The sequence below is a fragment of the Halyomorpha halys genome, unplaced genomic scaffold, assembly GCF_000696795.3.
Source record: "Halyomorpha halys isolate HHAL.00 unplaced genomic scaffold, Hhal_1.1 Scaffold476.1, whole genome shotgun sequence".
Taxonomy (NCBI): Eukaryota; Metazoa; Arthropoda; class Insecta; order Hemiptera; family Pentatomidae; genus Halyomorpha; species Halyomorpha halys.
Window position 1 is genome coordinate 315,586 of NW_027115949.1, and position 11,315 is coordinate 326,900.

The 11,315-nt window shown below is 30.1% G+C and overlaps 1 pseudogene; it reads right to left on the reverse strand.

Annotated features, from left to right (window-relative positions):
• Window positions 1-704: 704 nt before the first annotated feature.
• LOC106683303 (N-alpha-acetyltransferase 16, NatA auxiliary subunit pseudogene) lies at window positions 705-4,465 on the reverse strand (annotated as a pseudogene).
• Window positions 4,466-11,315: the final 6,850 nt, after the last annotated feature.

The following is an 11,315-nucleotide window of genomic DNA, read 5'->3' on the forward strand; positions in this document are numbered from 1 at the left end:
GGAGAATATAAATACTATATTTGTAAATTCCACCTTTTATTAGGTATATCATTTTAAAAAATGGAATCTTTAAATATTTATAATAAATAATCTATCCATGATTGAATATTTATTATAATATATTCAGAAAATTGTTACTATACGTATACTGTCCAATATAAGCTCACTTAAGGCAGAAATATGAATTTTATTAATTAGAGTAAGTTTGGATTGATTTGATTTTTTTTCTAAGAGAAAAGCTCAATTATGTAATGAATAGTTTTTTCGCCCATAAATGGTACCATCAGACTGGAGAAAAAATAATAAGTTTTATCTTTTACTTTTAAGAATGTGCTATTCAAAATCTTTCTAGGGGGAGGTGCAGACAGGTTCTAAGGTGTTCGATGGGCTCCCCTTGAAGATATTTATCTAGGATTTTGTACATGCATAGTTTTCTTCAGTACAAACCTAATTAGCTTTTATTTATTACCTAACTAAATAGGTAAATAAAAAAGGTATTTGGAAATTAACAAACAAAAATATTTTAACAAGCATTATATTTTTTATAAAATTGTAGAAAGTAGATAAAATGTAATTTCTAATTTATCAGTCAAAAAGTAGACAAAAGACATCATCATAATGACATATTTTATAACAATTTTTACATGAAATACAGCACCAAAAATTATAATAACACATAATTAATTCAAATATATGTTATTATACAAAAACACAAATTAGAACAAGACTGAAATTTCAATTAAAAGATTTTAACTCGACAACGTTAAACATTAAATTTACATCACTTCAAGTCACAAAGTTAAAAATGATTACGAAATGAGGCTGTAAATCATTATTAATAAATTAAAAAATGATTAAGACAAATAACCAATTCTCAATAGCATTCAATTAATTTAAAACATTCTTACTTAAAAAAGATTTGTTTCTGATTGTTCAGGAGGCATAAATACACTAGCCAATGGAAACTTTTTATGACATTTTTCCAAATAATTATCAATTTCCTCACTTCTACAATGTCCAAGAAGCCCATATTTCATATAATTGGCAACTCTAGAGCATTCTTCAACGGTAACATCCTGAATAGATTCATCAAGGCGAGTACACAACTCCAATGCTTCAGACTGCTTAGTACAATCAATAAGATATAAACATCTTGCAGCTTGCGCCAATCCAGGTAAACTAGATTTATTGAGTTTGATAAAATCATCATTAATTTCTAGGAGTGTCCTTCCCTTCCAAATGGGTTCCATTTGCTTATCAACAACTTCACTCAATGGGAATGTTAGTGTACCATCAGCTTTAAGTTTGTAAACTAATAATGTGAATCTCACAATCATTTCATGGAGTAAAGGATGGTTCTGAGTGATTGAACAGCCGCGTTTAATGGCTTGCAACATCAGAAGTAATTTCCCTTTTCTATAGTATATTTCAAAAGCTGCAAGATGAGTAGTGATATCCTGAGCAGAAAACGTTTTTAAAGGTAAAAGAAATCTGAATGCCTCTTCTAAAGGTATAGGTGTATTCTGGAGGAAATCAGGATTAATACAATCACCATATGATTCACAAATGATTTTCTCATCGAATTTCGGCTTGCTTTTCATATCTTGTTTCTCATCCCCTCCTTTTGCCAGCTCAGCTTTCTTCTTAGCTTTTCTTTCTTTATTCTTTAATTTTCTGAGCTCACTGGATGTTAAAGCAGTAGCTTCGTCAGTAGATTCAGACATATCTATCTTTTTTGGAGAATCATGTAATCTAAGGTATATTCTAATAGCGCACTGTGCTGTTTGTTTGTAGAACCCATGATCTTTTATTTCTTCTTCGAACCGCAATAGATATATGTATGGTCTTAATGTCATTCCCCGCAAACAGTAAGAATGAAAATCAAATTGATCTTGATAAAACTGATCAAAATGTCTGTCAATCTCATGGCATTTCTTTAGCGCTTCTCCATACATTCCAAGTCTTTCATAAGCTAATGCACATTCCAACAAATACCAAATGCACTGCATCTCAGAGAGACTTTCCGTAACATTGGCACTATCAACAGTGAAGAAAGAAGTAACTTCTTCAGCAATCTTTATTCTGTTAGCTTTGAAATGATAGTATGCACACTTAGAATTGATAAATCTATCTGAAGAGTCTAATGCCCGTGCCTCCATCAACCAATCTGAGGCTAATTCATGATTTCCTGCATTCTTGTAAATTTTACCTTTAGTCATGTATAAATCTGGAAGGGTTGGAGTATGACTAATAGCAAGATCAATATACCTCAGTGCATCATCATAATTCTTAAAATAACAATAATGCTGTGCTAGGAAGTAATAAATCCATAATAAAGTTGTAGGAGGTTCTGGTTGTAGGTTACCTTCCACAAGAAATCCATTACTTAACAAACACTCTTTGTAATCAAGAACTAGATCTTCTATGATTCCTGCTTTTTTTTCATCATGGTACAACGGCCTAATATCAACAAACAAAGGTGGGACACCTCTTCTAAATTCCTTTTGTAAATAGCTACCAACCTCCTCAGAAAACTGATCACCATGGATATAATCAAGAATCATTCTTCTAGGTAATCTAGCTCTAGGTAATGTTTTTAATAAACTATTGAGAGCTTTATACTTGTCCTCATCTGTTTGCAGTTCCAGAGAATCAAACAACCAAAAATAATAAGCCATTCTTTCCGGATTTCTGGCCAAAAGTTGGTTAATAAAACCTTCAGCATCCTTGTAGTTTTTGAGAAAGAGATGAAGTCGCGAAAAGTTTTCAAGAACAGCGACTTTATCACGAATATAGGTCTGATATTCAGTTAGATGTTTCAATGCTCCCGTAAGATCACCAGATTCTTCAATTACCAAGTTTTCATAAAGTAAAAGTTCACTGAATTCGTTCGGTGAATAGCTCGAGTAACTTGAGGTGAGATTTTTCCTAAAAGTTTCCAAAATTTTGAGACAGGTTTCAAAGTCTCCATTCAAGTGGTTAGCGATGGCAAAACCAGCCCAAGCCGCACGTTGAGTAGGAGCTATCTGAAAAAGTTTCGCTCGGGTATCCAGGTATCCTTCTAAATCTCTAATTTGTACCTGCAGTACGGAAAGATCTTGGAGAATCTGCGCATTACTGCTTTCCCATCTGAGTGCATTACGAAAACACTTAATTGCCTCTTCGTAATTCTTGTCAGACCTATGCAATATACCGTAAGTATGCCAGCACAAATATGATTTCAATTCCATTTTTAATCCTTTCTTTACATACTCATATGCATCGTATCTTTTGCCTAAGCAATAAAGTAAAAGCCCTTTTACTGCCAATGTCTCTCCATGTTCGGCGTATTTTGGGTTTGCCAAAATCTGATTAATGAATTTAACTCCATTTTTATATTGTTTATTTTCGTAACACTTCATGGCCCTTTTGAAAAGAGAATTTTCTTTTAGAGGCAAATTTGTTGAGATCGGCATCGTTACTACAATTATTTCGTATTTTCAAAGAAATTGATGATTACCACTGCGAGGTTTCGGTAAATAATTTCACACGAAGTTACTATCACTGAAAACAAAAAGTACTAAACTTATCAGCCACTCATAATTGGAAGACAATGTCATAAATATGTAATTAAAACACGAACTACCCCAAATATTGAAACTACGTAAGAAAAGCTTCATAACCTTCCTACTCAAATAAGTTCCTTAAAAAAAAAAGATTAAAATCAATTAATCTAATATTAAAAATATTCCACAACAATTATGTTAATCTTACTATTTTTTTAATATACCGGTTTATTCTAAAAACTTAAATATAATACAATAGTACTTAATTGTATATTCAAATAATACTTGATTATACTTGCATTGTATGATTATTGAAATACCTCTCTGGAACAACAGTTTGAAATAATAATAAAAAAAAAAACATAAATTATTTTTGTTTAAGAATCTAAAAGAAGACTAAAATGTTTGTTAATTTAATATTGAAATATATGAATGAAATCAAGTCATCATTTGCCGAAACTGTAATGCCAAAACATTAATTGAAACGAAATTACATTGATGTTATTCCTGGAATCCAAGTTTTAGAGATTAGTTATTGTTACGTATTTCTCATTTTCTTTTTATCTAGAACTGTTATCAAATGTAAAATAACATAAAGCTCAGAAGGAATGTAATCCCTTGGTTTAATTGACCGATGAAGTTCTACCCCACTATTTACTTGTTAAGTTCGTCTTTAAAATACAATTTTTAATTTCAGCTCTCAAGTTTTTTCTCTTGCTTTGGATGGCCAAAATATATTGAAGAAAGAAAAACAAAAACAAAGGTGTGTGGTTTTAAGTGAAACAAATTTAGACTTTACCTGATGTTATGTTTTCATATGTAATTGTTGCGGATCATGTCTAAACTAATGCGTAGTACTAAGTTAACAGTATACTGTATTAGATATAATTCATTGTATCTTTTTGGATATATCACTATATCTTTTTGATACTTATTTACTTAAATATCGCTGTACTTATACATTGAAATATTAAACAATTAATATTTTTAAGAAAAACTAATTTTCATTGAAAAAAGTTGTTACCGAATATTTTAATTAATAATGCCAGTTAATGTTTGGAAATTGTTTCCCACACAATTTTATAATAGAAGTCGGTTTTTCTTTTGTAAAATTTTGTATATTGTGTTAATCAAGTTTTATCAAAAATAGTAAAAATTATCAATTTGGATTCGAAGTATAATTTTAATATACCTATTCATTCTTGACAATTATGATTTTGTTTTGCATGGTTACTGTAAGAAACGAGGGAGGTTACAAAAGGCTGCTTGTTATTATTCTCATTGGTACTTTTCTTCCCTCAATGTTTTGTCTTTAATTAAAATTAGATCTTACAGTGTTTTATTAAGTGATTTTGTCAGAATTTAAAGTGAATATATTGATCATCTTTCTGGTTGTGTATTTTTTTGCATCTTCTAGATTTTCTATACTATCTCTGGATTTTCTTTGGCTCTTGTATTTCAAACTTTACTGTAATAATTACTTTATCACTAAATTCTAAATTATATGGTTATCTTTTATAGTTATTATTATGTTTCCTATTGTGTTATAGCGACTTTTGTTTGATTTCAACCTCTACAAATTGATCATGGTTTGTAATCCTTATATTACAGGAATCATCCTGAATCCTATGATTAAATTGTGTTAAATGAATGTTTTTTAATGAAAAATCAAAGGGTGTCTAATTTAAACATTATTTGAAACATTTATAAAACTTTTGTCATGAAATTGAAACATTGTAATATCTCTTTTTTTTAAAACTGTTTAAGGTGTATATTCTTTTAACCCCTTAATACAATGAATGATGGCTAGAAAATTAAGTATTAACTGTTATTTTAGAAGAACTTGGCAACTTTTTCTTGTTAATCACTAGATTTACTTATTAGTTTCTTCAGTTCTTGGCCATTTTTTTAAAGGATTTTCCTACTATGAACAACTTAGTAGACTTTTTGTTATCAAGTCTAAAGATTATTAGGATTTTGATAATGTGAATCACATATTTTATTTATTTTTTAAATCCTTATGGTAGTTGTGCTTATTTAATTTTTACCACTTAGAAAGTGTTTTATACTCGAGATATGCTCTTTGCTCAACAAAAACAGTCAAAATTGTCATTGAACACATAAGAAATGTAAGAAATTCTTTTATTGCTTATTGCCTAATTTATCATCAGTTTATGCTATTGAATTATGTATAATTTTATTTATTAGTGGTTTTAACTTTCCTTTATGATGTAGATTCATGCCTTTTGAAGTACCTATTATCATTTTGATTTTCAGCTACAAAGTTATTTATAAATGTTTTTTGATTAAATGTATTAATTTATCATTAACCAACTTGATAATATGCTTTTCATAGATTTATAAATTCATGGTTTAGTCAACCATAACCAGGCCATCATTGGTTATAAGCAGGTTATAGGGTAAAGTAGTTATATCCAAAACTAGCTTTTAACCTAGGTTTGAACTCCGGCTTAAATCAATTTGTTTTTAATTTTTGTAAACTGGGTTAGGTTTAGTATCCCTTAGAGAGCTAAATTAGATTTAATCTTAGACAACATGGCCTCTAAACAGTTAATGACTAATAAGGTATTTCTATTTCTCAATAATTTGTGTTCTGTGGAGCTAGGTATGTTATATAAAAGCTTATTTTTAAAGTTGCTTTTCCGTTTCCCTTACAAAGTTCAATGACTCTACCAAATTCTCGATTATCTAATTATGAGATGTTACTTGTCTTCAGATTATAACTACATTCACCTAATTAATATTGAACTTTTAATTCCGATTGATAATATAAAATTATCTGCTTATGGTTTATATTCTCATTACAAAAGTATATTTGTGGAATAGGTGAATATTCTATCTTCAAAACTTTAGCTGTTTATTAATCTCTTTTTTTAATAGATGAAATTCTTTTAATATAGAGAGAATACGGAAAGTTAAAATGAGATGGACAGAGCAAGGCTTCAGAAGTAGAATAGTAGTAATTAACTATTTATTATTTGACAAGGTTTCGAACCACAATACAGGTATTCAGCAGGGCTGATATAAAAAGATACGAATTAGGTTAACCTAATGTAATAATAGGTCTATTCCAACAACTGTTTCTGACTATCCAGAACTTTACGGAGCATGCGCTGTACAGGATTTGGGAGGGAAAAACATGTACTACGCATGCTATGTACAGTCCCGGACAGTCAGAAGTGTTTGTGGGAATAGGCCTAATATACTTTGTATACTTTTTATTTCAGCCGAAGACCTGCATTGTGGGTTGAAACGTTAGCAATTCATAAATTGTTGAAAACTTATATTCTTCCTGACCACATCCCTGACTATACCTCTTTCTAATTCACAGATGGTCAATAATTTAGATAATTGCTTATGGAAGATATAAAAAACATACTTTAAGTAATTAATATGCTGTTAATGGTAGTAAAGATAATGAAATATTTATAATTAGGTATATGAAGCACCATTATTGTTCATTATAATGAATGTACTGCATCTTCCTGACAAGTAATTAATTTGTAAGTATTTGAAATTATTGTATTATGTTTTTAACTTTATTGTTAAAACATTATTCTTATTTATTTATTGTAAAGTAAAATATTTACATTATTAAACCTGAGAGAAATAAGAAGACAAACAAATATTTATATAAACTGTACTAATTAATCCTGTGACTTATGGATGATTCTATGTTTTACTTGATGTAAACACTTTGCTATCCCTGTTTTAGAGCAATATTTTTACATTTGAATTCTTTTTAACTTTATTTTCATACAGCCTCTCTTGAAAAAAGGTTTTGTAATATATTCATTCTTGATTGATAGCTAACAAAAATCATTTTAATTAATTTTTTATCATTGGACCGCCTGTAGAATATTTCAAGTACATCCCAGAAAAAAAAAAAAAAGAAAAGATTTTTGTGGACAAACTAAACCTAAAAATACAAACAGAAATTTTAATGATTTTCAGGGCTCATAAATGTATATTAATATCAGCTCTGAAGTTCGAAATGTGTTGTTAGTCACCACTTTCACTGTTATTTCATTCACACAAGTCTGCTGGAATTTAAAAATAGCAGGCCAATATGTTTTAGATTACCATTGTCATCAAATTCATGGCATTTTTTTTTTTTTACACTAAACGACCTGTAGTAAAATATTAGTTTTTTTTTTAGAATGGTTTATTTTACTCTTCAAAGATTCAGAATTTTTAGTTTACACTTTTAAAGATGAATATTTTGTTCCAAAAAATTTGAGAATCATTTAGTTACATAATATACATGAATTGAGGTATTTTCAATTGAAAGCCCTTTCTCCATATTTTAAAATTTATTATTGAAAAGTTAGTATCTTATATAAATAAGTTATACTAAAAAATGTTGACATATAAAGCCTGTTTAAAATTTAAACTGTAGAATTTTTCCTAAAAACTTGAACTTATGAGAAGGAGATGTATTAACTTTTAATATAATACTCCTCAGATTCATTATCTATGGCTCACAGGTGGCTGTTATGATTTGTTTGCAAAAACATTTTCAATAAAAAGATTTTTATTTTCTGCATGATTCTTATCGATAATTAATATCAACAGGAATTAACTGAACCATTTATGTCAATAAGAATAGTCATTGATGGGTTTTTGTAGAACTTGATAATGAAATTATATAAAAATTATTTTTCATCATACCTTTATATTGTTCACATTTATAGTAGTCAGACAGGAAATTAAAAAAAAGTATGTCCGACCAGAATCCAATATTTTCACTTGTATTTTACATTTTAGACATCAAGAATCAAATTTGGTTTCATTTCTTTCTGTCGGTTGGTAATCGAAGTTATTTTTGGCTTCAAACAGTTAATCCGATTTCATAAAATTTACAGGAATCGTGCAAGTTGTTCTCATATCAATTGTATCCTATTCCGTACTCTCTCTAGTTTCGCTAGTTCGAGGACGTATTTTTCTGGATACAGATATATTTCGAAAACGGCTTGTCCGATTTGACTCACAACTTTGAGATAAGTTGGATATTAAAGTAAAAAATTAATGGCCTCCTCTTCGGTTCCAATTGTCTTCTTTTCTTATCCTCTACTCTACCTCAATCGCCGACCCATTCAGTTCCATATCTCAATAAGAAACTATGCTGTGATTTTTGATTAGCACTTATCCAGGATTGACTATTTTTTCCAAATCATCCAAAACTACATTGCTATACCTTAGATACCCTGATTCTATAACCCCTCAAAACTGTCAGCTTCTGGTTACCTCCCCCTTACGAAAACACCAGAATCTCACGCTATGAATTCTATGATATTACGGTCTTTGGGATACCCTGAAAGTTGGTTCATTTCATCAGCTTTCCATCGATATCGTCAGCTTTGGGAATCTATTTTACTTTTAATAAGAGATATTGAGGTTGAGAGGTAAAAAAAACAAAACAGAAAATACCAACTACTAGACAAATACTTGTTATTTTTTATTTCTTGTTTTGCTATCTCGTACCTTGTTTTTTTTTTTTTATTCAAAATGTTTATATGATTAACTACTGAAACTTAAATGATTGACTACTAAAACATGTCATTACGCCCCCCTCTGAAAAAAATCCTGGTACCGCCACTCCTAGTAGTTAATATTATTTTATTCTCGTATGCTGTAAAAAATAAATTAAATTAACTGTAATGCTTAATCAAGTTTATCATGATAATTTTTCATTTGAAATGGCTCTCCTTTAATAAAAATTATTAATGCTGTTTCTTAGTACTGTATAAAGTTATTAGTACTATTGTCCATTGGCCTTAGTAATAAATGCTTCAAAGGACTTATCTCAGAAGGTGGCGACAGGGTTTGTTATAATAAGCAGATAGGCAGTGAAGTCATTTCTACTCAACTACTATAATAATCTTTCCAGAATCAATAATTGGTTCATATGAAACATAAAATTCAATTATGTGGTGTATATAATTCATTGATTATATTTATTGAAGAGACATATTTATTGTTAATTTATCATTTGAAGAATATTTTTATGTAAGTGGGTAGTTATGTACCAGCTTAAGGAGATATTTTATAAATACATATACAAGAGGGAGAGGGAGAAACTAGCATGATAAGTTAATGTAAAATAGCTTAATTAATAGAATGTTAATATTGTACATGAGTTAATTATTTCTCGTTGGTTTTGTTAAATATTTTTTCTTCTGGCCTTTGCCACATACATTACATTTGCTCCAGAAGGAGAGATGCTTTTTCTCTTTTCCTGTTAACTGGACGATCTAGAGAAAGGTTTCCTACATGCCCCAAGAGACTTGTAGCTGTAGAGAGGAAACTACCTGTGTAAATTGTTACAGGTTCCCCATGGGGTTGGGGACGGCCATTGAAGTTACGTTTGTTGACTCACTAGAAAGATGGTTGCCTTACATCAGCTCTACAATCGTTTGTTGTTGAAACGAATTTGACGACAAACGAATCCTTTTATTGAAAGAAATAATAACCATTTTTAATATCATCAGAAAAAGTGGAACCACTGAACGGTTAACTTTTTCAAGATAGTCAAACCAAATTTTAATTTTCATCATGCTGTGCATGTTATGTTTTTTTATTTACATATTATTTCGTTGATCAGTTGTGGGATGCAGTAATATTTCTTATTTATGCATACCATTTTCTAAGCTATTCATTGCGAAAACGTTCTTAAAGTTTGGAAATTGCTATGGAACAAAGTGTATTAAAGTACTTAAATTAAGTGTTTTGAGATTATTCCTTCTATGGAAGTCTGTGAGAATGAGTATGATAAGTCTATTCATTTATTAGTTTTTTTTTTAGAGATTGGGACGCGTTGAATGCAATTAGAATAATTGTGCCTCTTCTATGCTAATATAATATATCAAAAAAATCTGATGTGATCATAACTATCACTTCCACCTCATTATCTTCCCCAAGTTTTATTGGGTGACCTAGGTTTTTTCTGATGGAAATCCTGTATCATTTTTCCTTTTTTTCTCCTTTAATTATTCGTCAATTTATTTAAAATTTTGTATTTATCCGATGTTTACGACTGTCAACATTGAGAAGCTGAAGGGGGAAATCCCTGTTGACGTGTTAATGGTGCCTACAGGAGAAAGCATACCTATCTTCCAAAGGAACTGTGTCCACCGACTTGTAAAACCTGCAAGGTACATCTTGTTGTGGACCAGATATTTGCCTGTGGACCTCTTAAGGTCTAGAATTGAAGGGTAGAGTGCAACTTGAATAACAGGCTTAATTTTACATTTAGTGACTGCGAAACTGTCTTTAGAACCTTATACAAATTTCTGAAAAAATCAACCTCATTTACAATTTTTTAAATTTAACTTCTTGGAGCATAGAAATTGTCATAATCACTTAAAGCGTTTGTTATTTACTGTAATATAGGATGTGCGTCAAAATGTTCTCCAGTCATAACGCTCAAAAAGTGTTGATAACTAGTTGGTTGTCTGTTACACCGTTGGAGTGAATGTGTCTCAGCTGGTAGTCATGTCCAGATTGATACCAGACGAGCTTTCATATGGCATATCCTTCTGCTTTCTTTCAATTGTCTACTCCATCGTTTTCCCTCAACTTTCTTGGTATATTGAACCATCAGTGCAAAGGATTAACTTTTCTATCCTCTTAACAGAATACATGTTAAAAAATCTGGTTGGTTCATCTCAGATCTTTTTCGAGGCAGTTTGTCAGTCGTCGTCGTTTCCATAGGACTGGTATTGGTAACACAGGAAAGCGATCTCTTTT